The sequence below is a fragment of the Hylobates moloch genome, unplaced genomic scaffold, assembly GCF_009828535.3.
Source record: "Hylobates moloch isolate HMO894 unplaced genomic scaffold, HMol_V3 SCAFFOLD_4, whole genome shotgun sequence".
Classification (NCBI taxonomy): domain Eukaryota; kingdom Metazoa; phylum Chordata; class Mammalia; order Primates; family Hylobatidae; genus Hylobates; species Hylobates moloch.
The window spans coordinates 144,166,525-144,184,053 of NW_026652279.1; positions in this window are offsets into that span (position 1 = coordinate 144,166,525).

Sequence of the window (17,529 nt, forward strand, 5' to 3'; positions counted from 1 at the left end):
ACTTCAATACACAGGGACAGTAGAGATAACCAAAGAAAAATTTACTTTCTCAAAAGCAATTGAATATACTTTTCGAGGTCATTGCTATCTATCCCTTCTCATTGGACGTAATTCTTATGGTGAATAATTAACAAGGTTCTGTTGTTTCGTTGTCATCCTCTTCAATTTTGTCAACTAGTTGATTGGTTTGCATAAGGAAGCCTAATCTATCTGATTATTTACAGAGATGAGATAACCATATACTCGGTCTCAACTGAATACTCAAGTGTACACTTTCACAACTCTCTTTTTTTCTATTAGTATTTGAAGACCACCTTTGGAGGTATGTGATCTTTCCAGAGTGCTAAATTATTATAGTTATAATATGATTGATACCTTCCACATTCAGGAATATCTCACACATAGAGTAAGAATGTCCTTTTTAAAAAAATTTGATACCTAATAATTGTATATATTTATGGGGAACATGTAATATTTTGATACAGGCATACAATGTACACTGGCTGACTCAGGGTAATGTGGGTATTCATCAACTCAGGCCCTTATCATTTATGTTAGAAACATTTCAATTCCACTCTTACAGTTATATTAAAATATAAAATATACTATTGTTTACTATAGTCACCTTATAGTGCTCTCAAATACTTCACCTTTTTCATTCTAATTGTATTTTTGTGCCTATTAACCATCTCCACTTTATCGCCCCCCTCCCTACTACCCTTCACAGCTTCTGGCTACCATCATTCCATTTTCTGTCATGAGCTTTTTGTTGTTGTTGTTCCACATATGAATAATAAACCAGGGTACTTGCCTCTCTGTGCCTGGCTTATTTCACTTAATATAATGTTCTCCAGTTCCATTCATGTTGCATGACAGGATTATTTTTAACACACTGCTCTGGCCAAACAGTAGTCAATACAGCTTTTAAGTTACTTATTTTTCTCATCACATTCTGTTTTAGTTTTGATGATGTAACACTACAAGAGTAAACATACAGTTACTATTTAAGATTTCCTGTATACAAAAATCATACAATGTAAGTTTATTGACTATGGATTCTTTGAGATAAGATTAATATTTTAAAGTAAAAATTGGATAAATGTATAGTAATAGATTGTTTCTGTGTACAAGTGGGATACAGAATCTAATTCACTTCCACGGAATTGTTTCTTATTTAGAAAAGTCTGCCTAATTGATTTTTTTTTCATTTTCTATTTTGAGCAGAAAAAAAAAAAGCTGAGACTAAACTCACCATCTCATTGGAAATTTAAATAAACCATCTATGGTTAATAATATCATAATTGAGTGCCACTAAAATTCCATACTCAGGGCTACAAGATCACCAGAGACTTACTGTGTCAATATTTATCCAATAATTCTCCTGCAAACAATTTCTTAATAATAAAAATATGTACTGTATTTCTAAAAATTCTAGAATCCAAATCATGTCATCGGTCAACAAAGTATCTGTTTCCACTGTACGTAGCACTGTTGTATTCAAAGCATTTATGATGCAGTAGAATTACAGTGATGAAATAGTTACTTTAACTGTGTCATCGTCTTTAAATTAACATTATTTCTACATACACACACGTATGCATACCCACACATATATCCAAATATATATATATGAACCTGTTGAAGAAACTTTAACTTAAAGTGAATATGCCACTGGTTAAAAATATCTCAAACAAGTTTCTTTGTAATCATCACCCATCAAATTTGATAAGTAGTATTTTAATAATAGCATCATAAGTCAATTATTCTATAGTTTATAAATCAATACAAAACAGTTGACCATGTCATTATTTTGTTGTTAAGGTATTACTCCATAACCTCCTCCTACAGCTGTTGTGGGTGATACTAAGAAAGCATTATGTGTTGTCCTAGATCATGTTTTTCCATTTTCACTTGGAGGCTCTAATAAACCGAAAGGACGTGATGGAAGTGTATCTTCAACTGCCTTGATTCAGAATTGAAAATGTGACTAGAATATGCATGTTGGGCTTAGCTTCTAGTCCTCAACAAGACCTTGAACATATTTTAAATATCTTAATAAAATACGTATTTTACTTTAGAAAGAACTTGAAAAGTTTTACTTTAAAAAAAAGTACATGTTTTAAGCTACTGCTTGCCCATCTTTGACCAGAAAGCACATACAATGCGAATGATATTTTGGCATGTCCCCAGTTCATGTTTTCTATTGTGGTCTTTATTTTTTTATTTTAATTTTAATATTTATTTATTTATTTTTTATTTACTTATTTTTGAGATGGAGTCTCGTTCTGTCGCCAGGCTGGAGTGCAGTAGTGTGATCTTGGCTCACTGCAACCTCTGATTGTCTGGTTCAAGTGGTTCTTCTGCCTCAGCCTCCGGAGTAGCTGGGGCTACAGGTGTGCATCACCATGCTCAGCAAATTTTTGTATTTTTATTAGAGACAGGGTTTCACCATGTTGGCCAGGATGGTCTCAATCTCCTGACCTTCTGATCCACCCGCCTCAGCCTCCCAAAGTGCTGGGATTACAGGCGTGAGCCACCGCGCCCGGCCATTTATTTGAGAGGGAGTCTCGCTCTGTCGCCCAAACTGGAGTGCAGTGGTGCAGTCTTGGCTCACTGCCACCTCCACCTCTTCCTGCCTCAGCCTCCTGAGTAGCTGGGATTACAGGCACACACCACCACGCCTGGCTAATTTTTATATTTTCAGTAGAGACAGGGTTTCACCATGTTTGCCAGGCTGGTCTCAAACTCCTGACCTCAGGTAATCCACCTGCCTCAGCCTCTGAAAGTGCTGGGATTACAGGTGTGAGCCATTGCACCTGGCCCTATGGTGGCCTTTAGAAAACCAGTAATATAGCCAGTTACATTGTCTATAATACTTGGCCAACATAAGAGAATCAATAGTTCTCAAACCTGTAGCTTCATTTAATCCCTTTATTTATTAAACACAGACATACAGACATAAATAAAAACCACTTTCCTTTGTCTACACCCTTGGTTCTACCCAGGTTAGTACCCAGTAACCCTTCAAGCCCAGTGCTCTGAATTCCTCCATTATCAGGTCATTTGAAGGTGGTAAACTTCGTGTTATTTTTTATTATATCTTAATAAAGAAAGTTGGTGTTAGGCAATATTTCTGTTTTCTTTGTTAGTGAACATTTGATTGATTCTGTTGTGATTTTCTTTTGTTATTGTTGCTTGTTTTGTCTGTTACCAGATCCCCTTTAAAAAATAGATATAATTATTCCTAAATCCCTTTTATACCTTTTTGAAATATTATACTTTATTATCTTAAAGATGTAATTATTGAAGCTTCAAAAAGTTGTTAGAGCTCTGAAGTAGATATCTGAACCTATGCTAAACATATGATTAAAATTGTATAAAAGAACAAAGTAACAACTACTTAAATCTACCCATTTATATATAGAAACCAATATTTTCCTCTAATGAAAGTTTGTAAATAGCTGACCTCTGCAAGCTTTTGCCAATGACACTATATGTATAGTTGCCAATGTTTTGTTTGTGAAATAGCTACTGAAGTTATTTTTAAAAATAATTTCTGAAATATGTTATTCTCTACAACTCAAAGAATTCACATACATTAATTACATAGTTCAGGTATGTAATTTGTGAATGTGAATATTTATGTAGTATTTTTAGAATGCCGTGCTTAGTTTGAAAACATTACAATAAATAATTTTCAGAAGCTACTATGAATTATGTCTACTGTAGAATGGTATTATCTTATATGCATAACTCAGAACTTCATTTTTACTTGTTTAAATATACATTTACTGAATAGATACATGTATCAAGATCCATTTTATTTAATTAATTTATTTATTTATTTATTTATTTTTGAGATAGAGTCTCACACTGTCACCCAGCCTGGAGTGCAGTGGCACAATCTCGGCTCACTGCAAGCTCTGCCTCCTGGGTTCACACCATTCTCCTGCCTCAGCCTCCCGAGTAGCTAGGACTACAGGTGCCCGCCACCACACCAGGCTAATTTTTTGTATTTTTAGTAGAGATGGGGTTTCACCGTGTTAACCAAGTTGGTCTCGATCTCCTGACCTCGTGATCCGCCCGCCTTGGCCTCCCAAAGTGCTGGGATTACAGGCGTGAGCCACTGCTTCCGGCCTATTTTATTTTATTTTATTTTATTTGAGACAGGGTCTTGTTCTGTTACCCAGGCTGGAGTGCAGTGGCATGATCATGGCTCACTTCAGCCTCAGACTCCCAGGCTCAAGCGATCCTCCCAATTCGGCCTCCCAAATAGCTAGGACACAGGTGCACACCATCATATCCAGCAAATTTTTGTTGTTGTTTTGTTTTGTTTTTGTTTTTTGTATAGAGGGGGTTTCTCTATGATTCCCAGGTTAATCTTGAATTTCTGGGCTCAAGCAATCCACCCACCTCAGCCTCCCAAAATGCTGGATTACAAATGTGAGCCACTGTGCCTGGCAGATCTATTTCATTTGTTAGTGATTCAGTTGGACAGATGAAATTTTCCCCTCATGAATTTTAAATTTGGATATTGCAGTTTTGTGGGAGAGATACAGACGGCAAATTTATATTAAATGTGGTTTTATTTATGATAATCGTAGCTTTTTAGAAATAAAATAAAGCAGGAAGAAGTGACAAAAAAAGTGGAGGAAATATCTATCTAATTTAGATTTGATTCTAAGACATGGACAGAAGAAAGTAGTCAGTTATAGAAAGAACTTGGATTATGCAATTTTAAAACCTCTAGTCAAGGGAGAGCTTGATGTGTTCAGAAAATTGAACACGGACCAATGAATAAAGAACTCAGAGACTGAAAAGTAGAACCAGATAAAGTTGGTCAAATTTTCTTTTAAGTGCATTGCAAACCCATTTGAGGGCTTAGGAAACAGAATAATATTATTTGTTTTGTACTGCAAAAATATAATTTTGAGTCATCATAGCATTGTAGGTTGAAAACCAATATGACCACTGTCTATTTTAGTAGCCTAGATAGAAGGTGATAGTGGTTTACACCAGGACATTGGCACTGAAGACTACAGTAATTCAATAGATAGGGCACTAATTTGGGAAAGAAAATCAACAATATAAGCTTGATATGGTATGGAAAATAAAGCAGAAAAAATAATTTTTTTTTTTTTTTTTTTTTTTTAGGATTTTAGGAGGATAACCGGTTATGTTGGCCCCGTCGACTGAGATAAAAAAGAAGATGGCAACATATTCTACTTAAGTAGTAGAAGGCATCATTGTTCCTGTTTTACTGTGGCAATTTTGAGAGGTCTACCAAATGTCTTATTGGAGCTCAGTGGAAAAATCAGAGGTACAGAGGGTCATATTACAGTTATCTGGACAGGCCATTATATAAGATTACCTAGAGGGAAGATACTAATGGGAAAGAGCGCATTGAATTTTAAAGATTCTACAAGGAAGAACATTTCAAAATGTAGCTGTCTTATAGTGTGAATAGTACCAGCAAAATAAGGTGGATTAGAGCAAAAAATATAGCATGCTGAAAATAGGTGATTTGATTTACTTGAAGATAAGTGAGATTGCCTGTAGTTCCAGCATTACGACAGTCATCAGCTATAGACAGGGTATATCTGTAGTTTGTTATATTTACATATTTTCCCACTTAACCTAAAGACTTTTGAGTAAATAGCTACAGAAAGTACAAGTACTAATACCCAAGAAATATTGAGTTTTTTTTAAAGCCAGAAAAAGGATTAAATGCCAGTCCTAGCAGTAAGTACTATGGCTATATAATGGCTTAAACATAAGTATTGCTTTATCACTAGACTGACCGGAGAAGCATTCTGGCAAAGGAGGTATTTGATATGGACCCTGAAGTGTACATAGCATTTGAATAGGCACTGAACCATGGGAGATTTCAAATGGTAGAAACGATGCCAGTAATGCAAACAAGCACAAGGTTTGTTTAGAGGATAGTGCATCTGCAACTTTAAGAGGAAAAGTCCTATGAATAAAGCTTATAGTAAGAGATAAAAGAAAATCAATGTCATAAATATTGATGACCAGATAACCAAATAGAGTCTGAACATTCCCATTAACGATAACGCTTTCCACTGCAGTTTTAGGGGTGTTTGCTCCTTTTTAAATTGCTTTTTCTCTGAAGAAATATTATACGTATTTATATCATCATATTGAAGAGGGTCCCCTAGAGAAAAGTAACCATGAATAGGGTAGATTGAGAGAAGAGAAAGAGATTTTAAAAAAAGTAAATCAGATCTTACACGATTGTCGGGTCTGTCAAGTTGATAATCCATAGGGAAGTCAGAAACAGGCTGAAAAATCAGGCAGAAGTTGAGGCTGCAGTCAGGGGAGCAGAATTTTTTTATTTTGTAGAAAACCTTACATTTTTCTCTTTTTTGTTTTGTTTTTTGTTTTGTTTTGTTTTGAGACAGAGTCTCACTCTGTCACCCAGGCTGGAGTGCAGTGGCATGATCTCAGCTCACTGCAATCTCCATCTCTTGGGTTCACGCCATTCTCCTGCCTCAGCCTCCCGAATAGCTGGGACTACAGGCGCCTGCCAACGTGCCCGGCTAATTTTTTGTATTTTCAGTAGAGACGGGGTTTCACGGTGTTAGCCAGGATGGTGTCGATCTCCTAACCTCATGATCCACCGGCCTCGGCCTCCCAAAGTGTTGGGATTACAGGCGTGAGCCGCTGTGCCCGGACTTTTTGTTCTTTTTTTGAGATAGAGTCTCAGTCTGGTGAGGCAGCAGTACAACAGTGCACTCATGGCTCATAACAGCCTCCAACTCCTGGAATGGGATGATCCTCCTGCCTAGGCCTCCTAAAATGCTAGAATTACAGGTATGAGCCAACAAACCCAGCCTAAGGCCTTTTAATAATTAGATGAGGGTCACACACATTATGCAGGATAATATCCTTTAAAGTCAATTGATTGTAGATGTTCACCAATCTATAAAATATCTTCACAATGACACCTATATTAATGTTTCATTGAATAACTGTGTATAATTGCCTACTCAGGTTGGCATGAAATTTGTCATTATAGTCCTCCCTTTGTCAACTTAACATCTATATCCATCTATTTAAACCATACTAAATATCCAAATGAAGACAGAAGCGAAGTCATATATTTACCTAACATGACACATTAATTCTGCATACAATAGAAAACACAGTAACCTTTTTCCCAAAAGAGGATGTAAAGTCCTTGGGTGATGGTTACCCTTCTCCTTAATATCCTGTAAATTAAATACTGTGACGTAAAGTTAATTATTAATACGTTTTATGTTATGTAATAAGAAAACAAGTGGGGGGAGAAACAAATATTTTATGTATACACACACATAACAAAATAAGAAATAAACCTCATAACAATTAGCTGCCCTCATTTATGCAACTGGTCACATGCTCATGGCTGCTACCACATTCCACTACTTAGTCCACATTCTTCCTGCCCTCAGCAAGCACATTGGCCATTTAATTTACCTGGTGGGGTGACCAAATGTTTATTCCTGAATAGTCTGGGCCACTACTAGTCTTGCTGCCTGAACTGGGTGGTTGTAATTTACCAATGACTTTAATCACAGGGCATATGAATGCTAAGACATGCCCTACAGGATCTTCTGTATTCCAGACATATTGTTCCTTACCTCTATTGTGTTGCAGCTGTCCGATTTTTTCTTAATAATCAGGATCAATCACTTGAGCCAGGATAGTTACTTTCTTTTTTCCAGTTGATTCAGAGGCATGAAGAGCCCATTGTTCCTGGTAGCAATTTTAACTTCCAGGTCAGTGAAATGAATGTTGTACCTCCTTGTGGAAGGCTTTTGAAACTAAGACCTCTCAGATGACTAATACAGGTTAATGCGGTGGGAACAGAAAGCAAAAGTTTTTCTAGCACATTGCTAGGAGAAATAGTGAGTGGAGCCACTTCCAAACCCATCCCTTGATTTCTGAACTCATGAATTCTGATTACAGGGTAAATGTTACCATATATGACATGCTGATTTAAAGCACATAGAAACTTTGCTGAATATTGTCCCATATCTACAAGGTATTGTCACCGAGCTGGTGCTGTGGTGAGTCTTCAAAAATCATTCCGTTGTTCTTCCAAGCCAGCTGCTTCAGGAAGATAAGTGAAGTGGTAAAACCATTGAAATCCATGAGCATGGGCTCATAGCCATATTTTCTTTGCCATGCAGTGAGTTACTTCAAATAAGCAAGCTAGAACTGTATAGCTCTACAGCTGTACAGAACACAATGGTAGTGAATAAGTCATTCTGTCAAGTACATGCATGGAAGTTTTTGCTAACTGCATATAAGGAAGGTAAATCCATATCCAGAGTGAGTGTCTATTCTAGTAAGAACAAAATGCTGCCACTTCCAGGATGGAAGCCATTCAATGCAATCAAACTGCCACCAGGATAATCTAATCACTCTGGAGAATGGTGCCATATCAGAGAATCAGTTTTAATTTCTGCTGTTGGCAGATCATGTCCTCAGTCATGTCATAGAAGCCCATGTTTCTTAGCCCATGCCTTACCTCCATCCTTTCAACAATGACCACATTGTTCATGAACCCATTGAGCAATGCGAGATATATCTGGGGAAAGAGACTGGCATCCAGAGAGAGGGTCATTATAACTCACTTTATTGCTGGAATCCTCCTTGCTCAGGAAACTCTTTGGTGATCATTTACATAGAACACACATATTTTCATGTTTTGCCCATTTGAAGTGATCTATATACATTTCTCTTTTCCAGACATCCTTGTCTCCAATATTCCAATGGTGTTACATCCAAGTCCCTGACAAGTCAGACAAATCAATGGCCACAGTTCATGAATTTGTATACAATTGTCCATTTGATTATTTCTCATTCCAAGAAAAATGAACAACCAAATGCACTGCTCAAAATTTTGTTCATTGAAAGGATTTCCTTTCACCACTGTCCTTCAGAGTTATCTCAGAGTGTGATTGCAGTGCTGTAGCAGTTTACATTCAAGTAGTTCCTGCATGTCATGGAGAACCAACTGTAAACAAGTCCTCAATTTTTTCTTCCTGAGTCAGCTGATTACAGGGAATATGCATAATACTGTTGATGTGAATTGGAACAGAGAAGGTAATGTAACAGAAGTGGAAACCATGAACATTTATACCAATTTTTCATGTAAATGGCTTTTGCCTTAAGGACCTGCTCAATAATTATTCCATATATACCTCTTCCTTTTGATTATGGAGTGCTGGTGCACATGTCTGATTCAATGGACTGAGGGTTGAGGAAACTTTCACTTCATGATAACCAGATAAGGTTGTATGGTAAGTTCATGACCCGTGATTAAACATTCAATATCTACTAAGGCCCTGTGGCAAGTCCAAATCTGCTTCTCAAAACAAAAGTTCTTATCTGCAGAAGATGGCAACAATTTCCTTTAAAATCCTAGGGGCTTCTGCTATAGCAGCCTGTAAAAGGCTTAGAACACCATTTCTATCTGCCACTGACACATCAAGAACCATTGGACAGATTGGCTAATATGACCCAAGAGGCAGAGTGGCTTGCACTGCACCCTGAACTTTATGCAAAACTTTGTTTTATTGTGGGGCCAACAAGAATCTTTTTGTGTCACTTGGTAAATGGGGCAGAAGAGCACACCAAAATGAGAAACATGTTGCCTTCAAAAATCAAAGACACACTGAGATCTGTGCCTCTATTTTGATTGTAGAAGAGGCCAGATTCAACAACTCATCCTTCACATAGATGGTATCTTTCCATCTGCCACAAAGCACTGTATCCCTAGAAATTTCACTAAGGTAGAAGGCTCCTGTATCTTTCTGAGATTTATTTCCCATATTCTGACACACAATTGTCTTACTAATAAGTCTAAGGTGGTTGTTACTTCTTGCTCACTAGGTCCTAACAGCATAGTGTCATCAATGAAATGAACTAGTGTAATGTCTTGTGAACAGAAAAGGCAAACTATTAAGTTGGTGCAAAAGAGTAAATTACTCGGCCGGGCGCGGTGGCTCACGCTTGTAATCCCAGCACTTTGGGAGGCCGAGGCGGGCGGATCACAAGGTCAGGAGATCGAGACCACGGGGAAACCCCATCTCTACTAAAAAAAAAATACAAAAATTAGCCGGCCGTGGTGGCGGGCGCCTGTAGTCCCTGCTACTCGGAGAAGCTGAGGCAGGAGAATGGCATGAACCCGGGAGGCGGAGCCTGCAGTGAGCCGAGATCGCGCCACTGCACTCCAGCCTGGGCAACAGAGCGAGACTCTGTCTCAAAAAAAAAAAAAAAAAAAAAGGAATAAATTACTCATAATAGCAAAAACCATAATTCCTTTTGCACCAACCTAATAGATCCCTGCACACTAAATAATAGCATAGGGCTACATAACACTTAAGTAGGAGAAGGAAGGTATACTGCTGTCTTATTGGCTGAAATAAAACTGCTTTTGTTGACTTTTACTAATAGACACCTGCTAGGTGAATAGCCACATACCAGGAACCAGGAGGTATGTTAATTTGTTCAAGAAGTGAAACCTCATTTGAACACCAGCAGCAACTGGAGTCACTACTTGGTTAAATTTAAGATAATCCATTATTATTTTTTAAGATCCCTCTGTGTTGTGCACAGACCAAACAGGTGACTGAATGGGGAGACAATGGTAATACCACCTTTGCAGCTTTCATTTCCATGAGATGGTACTAATGTCTACAATTCTTCTAGAAACGTGTTACCACTTGTAGCTTACTATTTTTGTGTAGGTGGAAGCAGTTCTAGCGTCCCAATTTGAACTTTCAACCATAATGGCTCTCATTCTGCAAATCAGAGAACCAGTCTGGGGACGGTGCTAGTTGTTGCATATGTCTATTCCAATTATGCACTCCAGAACTGGGGAAATAACCACAAGATGGGCTTAGAAAGCCACTGGATCTATCGTGAGATGGACTTGAGCTAAGACTCTTCTGATCACCTGAGCCCCATAAACCTCAACTCTGACTGATGGACAACAGTGACACTTTGGGTCTCCTGAAATTCATGTCAGTTCAGAGCCAGTGTCTGATAACCTTCCCCAAATCTGATTATTTGTTTTTCCTCAATGCAGAGTGACCATGGTAAATCCTAAGTCTTTTTTGAGAAAACTGGGAAAAAAAATAACTAGTACAGATTTTGAGCCTTGTGTGGTCTTTCTTCTAGGGGACCTAGTTTTTTCACTCAACGGGTTCTAAGTCTGTTAAGTCTTATAATCTTATAGACTTTATGACTTTATTGCTCAAGTCTTAAACTTAAATCTGAGGCTGTGGCTCTATGTTCTAATGATCAAGGAACATGATTGTTAACTTAAACTAGAGTTCTTCCACTTATACAGATCAAGAAAAAATTTAATCAATTTCTCACCTATTTCTCTTCTATGGACACCATAATAAACAACTTAATGCTATAGGTCTCTGTAAGTGTGTTCATTATGGTAGTCACTCCGTGTGTTCATTACAGTAATTACTTCAATGCTATCTTCAATAATTAAGTTAGCTCCTATTATCCCAGGATCAAATTATCACTGCTCTATTTAAATATCCCAGTTCAGTGACAACAGTTTCCATTATAATTTCTGGCCTACAAACAACAGCAACCCCCGAGCTCTTCAAGGATTCTGGGAATCCTTAATAAATATATTTCCCACAATTGTGGCAAAGGGTGTATCCTCTGGATCCTCCTAGATTGGGTGAGCATGGCTTACATGATAAATTCACTCTAACATTCCAATCTCCCTTAAATTTTTAATACCTTGTGTTATGAGAAAAAATTGGGACTGTAATATCCCCCTAAAACTGAGAAAAAACCATGAGACCAAAGAATGACTCAGACAACTCCAATCTGATGGATAGATGAGTTCATTAGGACTTTATATATAAGGCACTCCTGGATGGTGGCGGGAGCGCTCTACATATCTGCACCACCTCCCATCTCTAACCTGCTTTTAAGCTAATTTTATGGCTTGAGCAATGATACTTTTTTTTTGGTAGGTTCTCCGATACTCTCTAGTTATGTGTGGGTTCTCAGGGACACCTGCTCCTTGGTTCGGTACCATGGTTTTGACTCACTGCCCAGCCTTCAGGGTTTAGGTATCAGACATGCACACCTATTAGCCTGTTAGAAGACCTGTGACACTACACATTCCTCTACAGTACACCAAGACACTCCTGACATTACAATTAAATATAGTATAGGATAACGTCTGTCTGTGTCCAAGACAACCAGCCAAACAAACTGCTACAGTCATTTCTAACCAATTTAGCTATATCATCGAATCTAGAATCTCCATTTGGCTCACATGAATAAACTTGGTCTGATCTAATGCTGTATTCATTCAACCACTATCCCAAATGTTTAATTCTGTTAATATTCATTCCTGTTTGTATGAAGGAGAAAAAAATCATGCAGTTCTTTTGGATTGTGTGCATTCTCTCATGGGTCATTCTTTAAATTTCATCTTTTGGTCACCTGATACTTGAGGCAACTACCTTAGGAGAGGTCATTACAGCTTCTTCAGACAATTGAGGGTTAACAGATTCAGAAAGGGATAGAAGAGCTGCATCTACTGACAAGAACTCAATAGAATTTAGCGGTTCACTATTCCTAGATTGATCAGGATCCTTCCCAGGGCCCCCATTCCAATTTTCAGAATACCCTTCCTACTCAATCAACGCTGTAACTTTAAAAGAATATACCTTTTATGGATGGGAATTCAGTTTGGATCATAATTTACCCATTTGTAAGATTTGCTAATTACAGCATTTGCAAGATTTGGATTGAGTTATCAGAAACCTCTGCTCTGGCTATAGGAGATAAAGGTTTATTTCAGGCCAGATATATAAATTTTCAGGTTGTGTAAGTTCAGTTGGAACTAGAAATTTAAATACATTCTTTAATTTTTCTCCACATTTCCCAGGATAATTATTAGCAATTAGCCAATCTTATTATACCTATTATTTTGACAAATGTGTTGTAAGGTGCCAAGTGTATGGTCACCCAAAACTTACCTTTTGATTAGGAGCATTTAATGATAATATTTTGCTTATCTCTACTGCCACAGCACAATACTGCCATTAGTGCCATCTTTACCAGTGGAAACAGTCCATCTGTACCACTGGAAACAGTTACTAATGAATTTAAATCTAATCACATTAAAGAATCAATTCTAGAAACCCTGGAAGCAATTCAGAAGACATAATTTATAACGATCAAAGTCTACCCCATTCAGGATTTTTTTCAGGGAGAGAAACACAACCAATGGGTTGTATGTGTGTGTGCAAAACATAATACACATCCATAGGTGTGTGTGTTGTGTGTGTAAATCATGTTGTGTATATATATATATATATATACACACATACACATCTTATACTGCATTGGACAACATATACAATGGTGGTACCATAGGATTATAATGGAGCTAAAAAATTTCTATCACTAGTGATGTTAGAGCTGTCATAATGTGGTGGTGCAACTCTTTGTTCATGAATTTGTGGTAATGCTCATGTAGGCAAAGCCACTGCACTGCCTGTAGTATAAAAGTATATCACATATAATCATGTATAATGTATAATACTTGATAATGAAATAAACAACGTTATTTATTTACTATACTATATTTTTAGGTTGTATTTTTTTAGATTGTACTCCTTCTGCTTTTCTTAAAAAAGTAACTGTAAAATAGCTTCAGGTAAGTTCTTCAAGAAGTATTTCGGGAGAAGATATTCTTATCATAGGAGATGACAGCTCCATACATATGATTGTTCTTAAAGAACTTCAAGTGGGACAAGATGTGAAGGTGGAAGACATTGATGTTGATGATCCAGACCCTGTGTAGGCCTAGTCTAGTGTGTGTGTGTGTGTGTGTTAGTTTTTAACAAAAAAGTTTAAAAAGTAAAAAAAGGTCCAGGCACGGTGGCTGATGCCTGTAATCCCAGCACTTTGGGAGGCCGAGGCAGGTGGATCACGAGGTCAGGAGTTCAAGACCAGCCTGACCAAGATGTTGAAACCCCATCTCTACTAAAAATACAAAAAAATTTAACCAGGCATTGTGGCACATGCCTGTAATCGCAACTACTCAGGAGGCTGAGGCAGATAATTACTTAAACCCAGGAGGCGGAGGTTGCAGTGAGCCGAGATTGTGCCACTGCACTCCAGCCTGGGCGACAGAGTGAGACTCCATCTCAAAACAAAAGTAAAAAAAAAGTTTACATAGAAAAATGCTTATAGAATACAAATAAAGAAGATTTGTATAGCTGTACAATGTGTTTGTGTTTTTAGTTAAGTGTCACTACAAAATAGTCATTTTTTTAAATTAAAAGTATATAAGGTAAAATAAATTATAGTAGGCTACTGTTAACTTATTGAAGTAAAGACATCACTTTATAAACTTAGTGTAGCACAGGTGTACAGTGTTTAGAAAGTCTACAGTACTGTATAGTAATGTCCTAGGCCTTCACAGTCATTCACCATTAACTCCCTGACTTATCCAGAACAACCTCCAGTCCTACAAGCTCCATTTATGGTAAATGCCTTATATAAGTATAAAAGCTTTTGCCTTTTATATCACAATTTCAATGTTCCTTTTCGTATTTAAATATGTTTTGATACATAAATCCTTAATATTTTGTTACAATTGCATACAGCATTGAGTACAGTAACATGCTGTACAGTTTTGTAGTCTAAGAGCAATAGACTATACAATTTATCCTAGGTGTATAGTAGGCTGCACCACCTACGTTTGTGTAAGTATACTCTGTGATGTTCACACACCAATGAAATTGCCTAAAGACACAGGCCACATAAGGTATCCATGTTATTAAATGAATATATCTATTTATGCATGTTGTGTGTTTGTGTTGATAGATGAATGTATGCTTATATTTTCATTTTTGACAAAATATATTGTTAGCTTTTTTACATAGACACTGTGTACCAAGAACAGGAAAAATTTAGGCAAGGACACTGCTGTCTAAGTGCTTGCATAACAGTTGAAAAAAATAGTCAACCAAGCAGGTTGTTATAAAAAGTGTATCAGTTTATATGATTGGGAAAGTATATTTTTTAAGAGCTCAGAGGAGGATTATATAATAGAGACCAAAAATGTCAAGATAGTGGGATCCCTGGTTTTCCTAAGGGCAGATTTATTCTGGCTATTCTCGTGTCTTGGAAACTGCTTCTCCTAAATAATTGTATGGTTTATCCCCTCAGCTCATGCAGATATCTATTTAGAAATCCATCTCATTAGAGTCATTTGCCTTATCACTTTATCTCTTCATGATATTTATTCACCTTACTCTAATTCATTTTTTTCATCACAGTGCCTGATATCACTTAGTTTTTTGTATGCATTTGTATGAGACCAAGGAAAGCATAAATTTTCTTTGTATTATTTATCAATGTATTTTTTCTTAGTATCTACAGTAAATTCTAACACATTGTAGGCATTCAAAACAATTTTGTTGAGAGAGATAGAGTAAGATAACAGAATAGGTCTGTCCAGTGATAATAATCTGCCACATAAATACCAGTTTGAACAACTATCTATGTGCAAAAATATCTTTATAAGAGTTAAAGAAATGCGTTGAAAAGTGACAATACCTGTTTGTAGCACAATTAAAAAAAAAAAGATGGTTTGAAGAAGGTTGGAGGGACAGTTTTACAGTATTGAGCCACCCATTCCCCAAGCACATTCAGCACAATAAACAGAGAGAGAACATTTGCTCCAGGGAGAAATGGGGAATTGAGCACAGGACTTGGCTTTGGACCTCAACAGTGAGTCCCGCACAGTAAAACCCAGGACCAGGAAGATCTCTAGAGCTCCATATTCTAGGAATGTAACTGTAGACTAAGCATCTAAGCCCACCCCAGTATCAGACGGGATTACAAAGCCCCAGGCTTTAGGCTTGGGTGGCAGACTCTGTCTCCAGCCTGCACCACCACTGGGCCAACTGTAGTGGCCCCAAACTCCTGACAGACAACAGTGACAAGCAGGCTTCAGTGGCCCCAAGATCCAGGCACTACTCAGTGCTATAAAAGCCGTGTAAATCCCTGGGCTTCTGGTGTGCTCCGGTGCCACCCTGACCACAGTTTCCCCAGGCTTTTGGCCTGCGCAGGAGCCATACTAACCACAGAGACCTTAGGCTTTAAGACCACACCAAATGGCTTGTCCAAAATCTCTGACAGGCTGACTATTGATAAGCTTCCCCAGATAAAGACAGTCAATATAGAAGACAGAGTAAAAAGTTACTTATTAGAATGTGCAGACATCAGCACGTGACTGCAAGGATCAAGAACAACCGGGAAAACAGGATATCAACAAAAGGGGGGTAAAATAAAGTATCAGTAACCAACTCTAAAGAAATAAATATTTATGAACTACCTGAGAGAAAATTCAAAGTAACTTTTTTTGAGGAAGCTCAGCCACCTCCAAGAAAATAAAGAGGATCAATTCAACAACATCAGAATACAATAAGTGATCAAAATGAGCAATTAAATATGGAGATTGAGATAAAAAATTAAACCAAATTTTGGAGCTGAAAATGCAATAAATAATATTTTAAAATGCAATAGAGAGCATAAACAGCAGAATTGATTTAGCAGAAGAAAGAATCTGTTCACTCACAGACAGATTACTTGAAAATATATTAAAGGAGAAAAAATAGAAAAAAATAAAAAAATTGAAGAATGCTTATGAGATTTATAGGAAAGCTTAAAAAGAGCAAATGTATGAGTAATAGGAGTTAATAAGGAGAGGAGAAAAATAAAGGAATAAAATGCTTTTGTAAAAAAATTGTAGCAATAAGCTTTCCGAGCCTAATGAAAGAAGTACTCATCCAGGTAAAATGTAGTCAAAGGTCTACAGTCAGATTCAACTCACAAAAGACTACCCTAAAATATATTAGAATCAAGATGTCAAAAATTAGAGACAAAGAGGATACTGAAAGCTGCAACAGCATATATGAAAATAACATAAAAAATAGTTTCAATATAGCTAGCAGCGGACTGCTCTATGGGAACTTTTGAAGCCAGGAAAGAGTAGAATAATATAAACATTGTGCTGAGAAAAATACAAAAAACTAAAAATTAAAAACTGTCAATCAGGCCGGGCGCAGTGGCTCACGCTTGTAATCCCAGCACTTTGAGGCTGAGGCAGAGGAGGCGGAACCGGAGGTGAACTTCATCAAGATCCACACGGCCTGGTGGGGGACAAAAAAAAACTGTCAATCAAAAATATTTTACCCATCAATGATCCTTGAGCCTGAAGGAGAAATAAAGACATTCCCAAAGAAAAACTGAGGGAATTCATCATTATTATGTCTGTCTTGTAAGAAATGCTAAAGGGAGATTTTTAAGCTGAAATTTAAAAAATGCTAATAACATGTAAAAAAGGAAAGTATAAAACACACTGGTAAAAGTACACAGAATAATACTTTAAGGGTGGTGTGCAAATTACTTATACTTTTTTGTATAAATGTTAAAGGACAAAGATATTAAAAT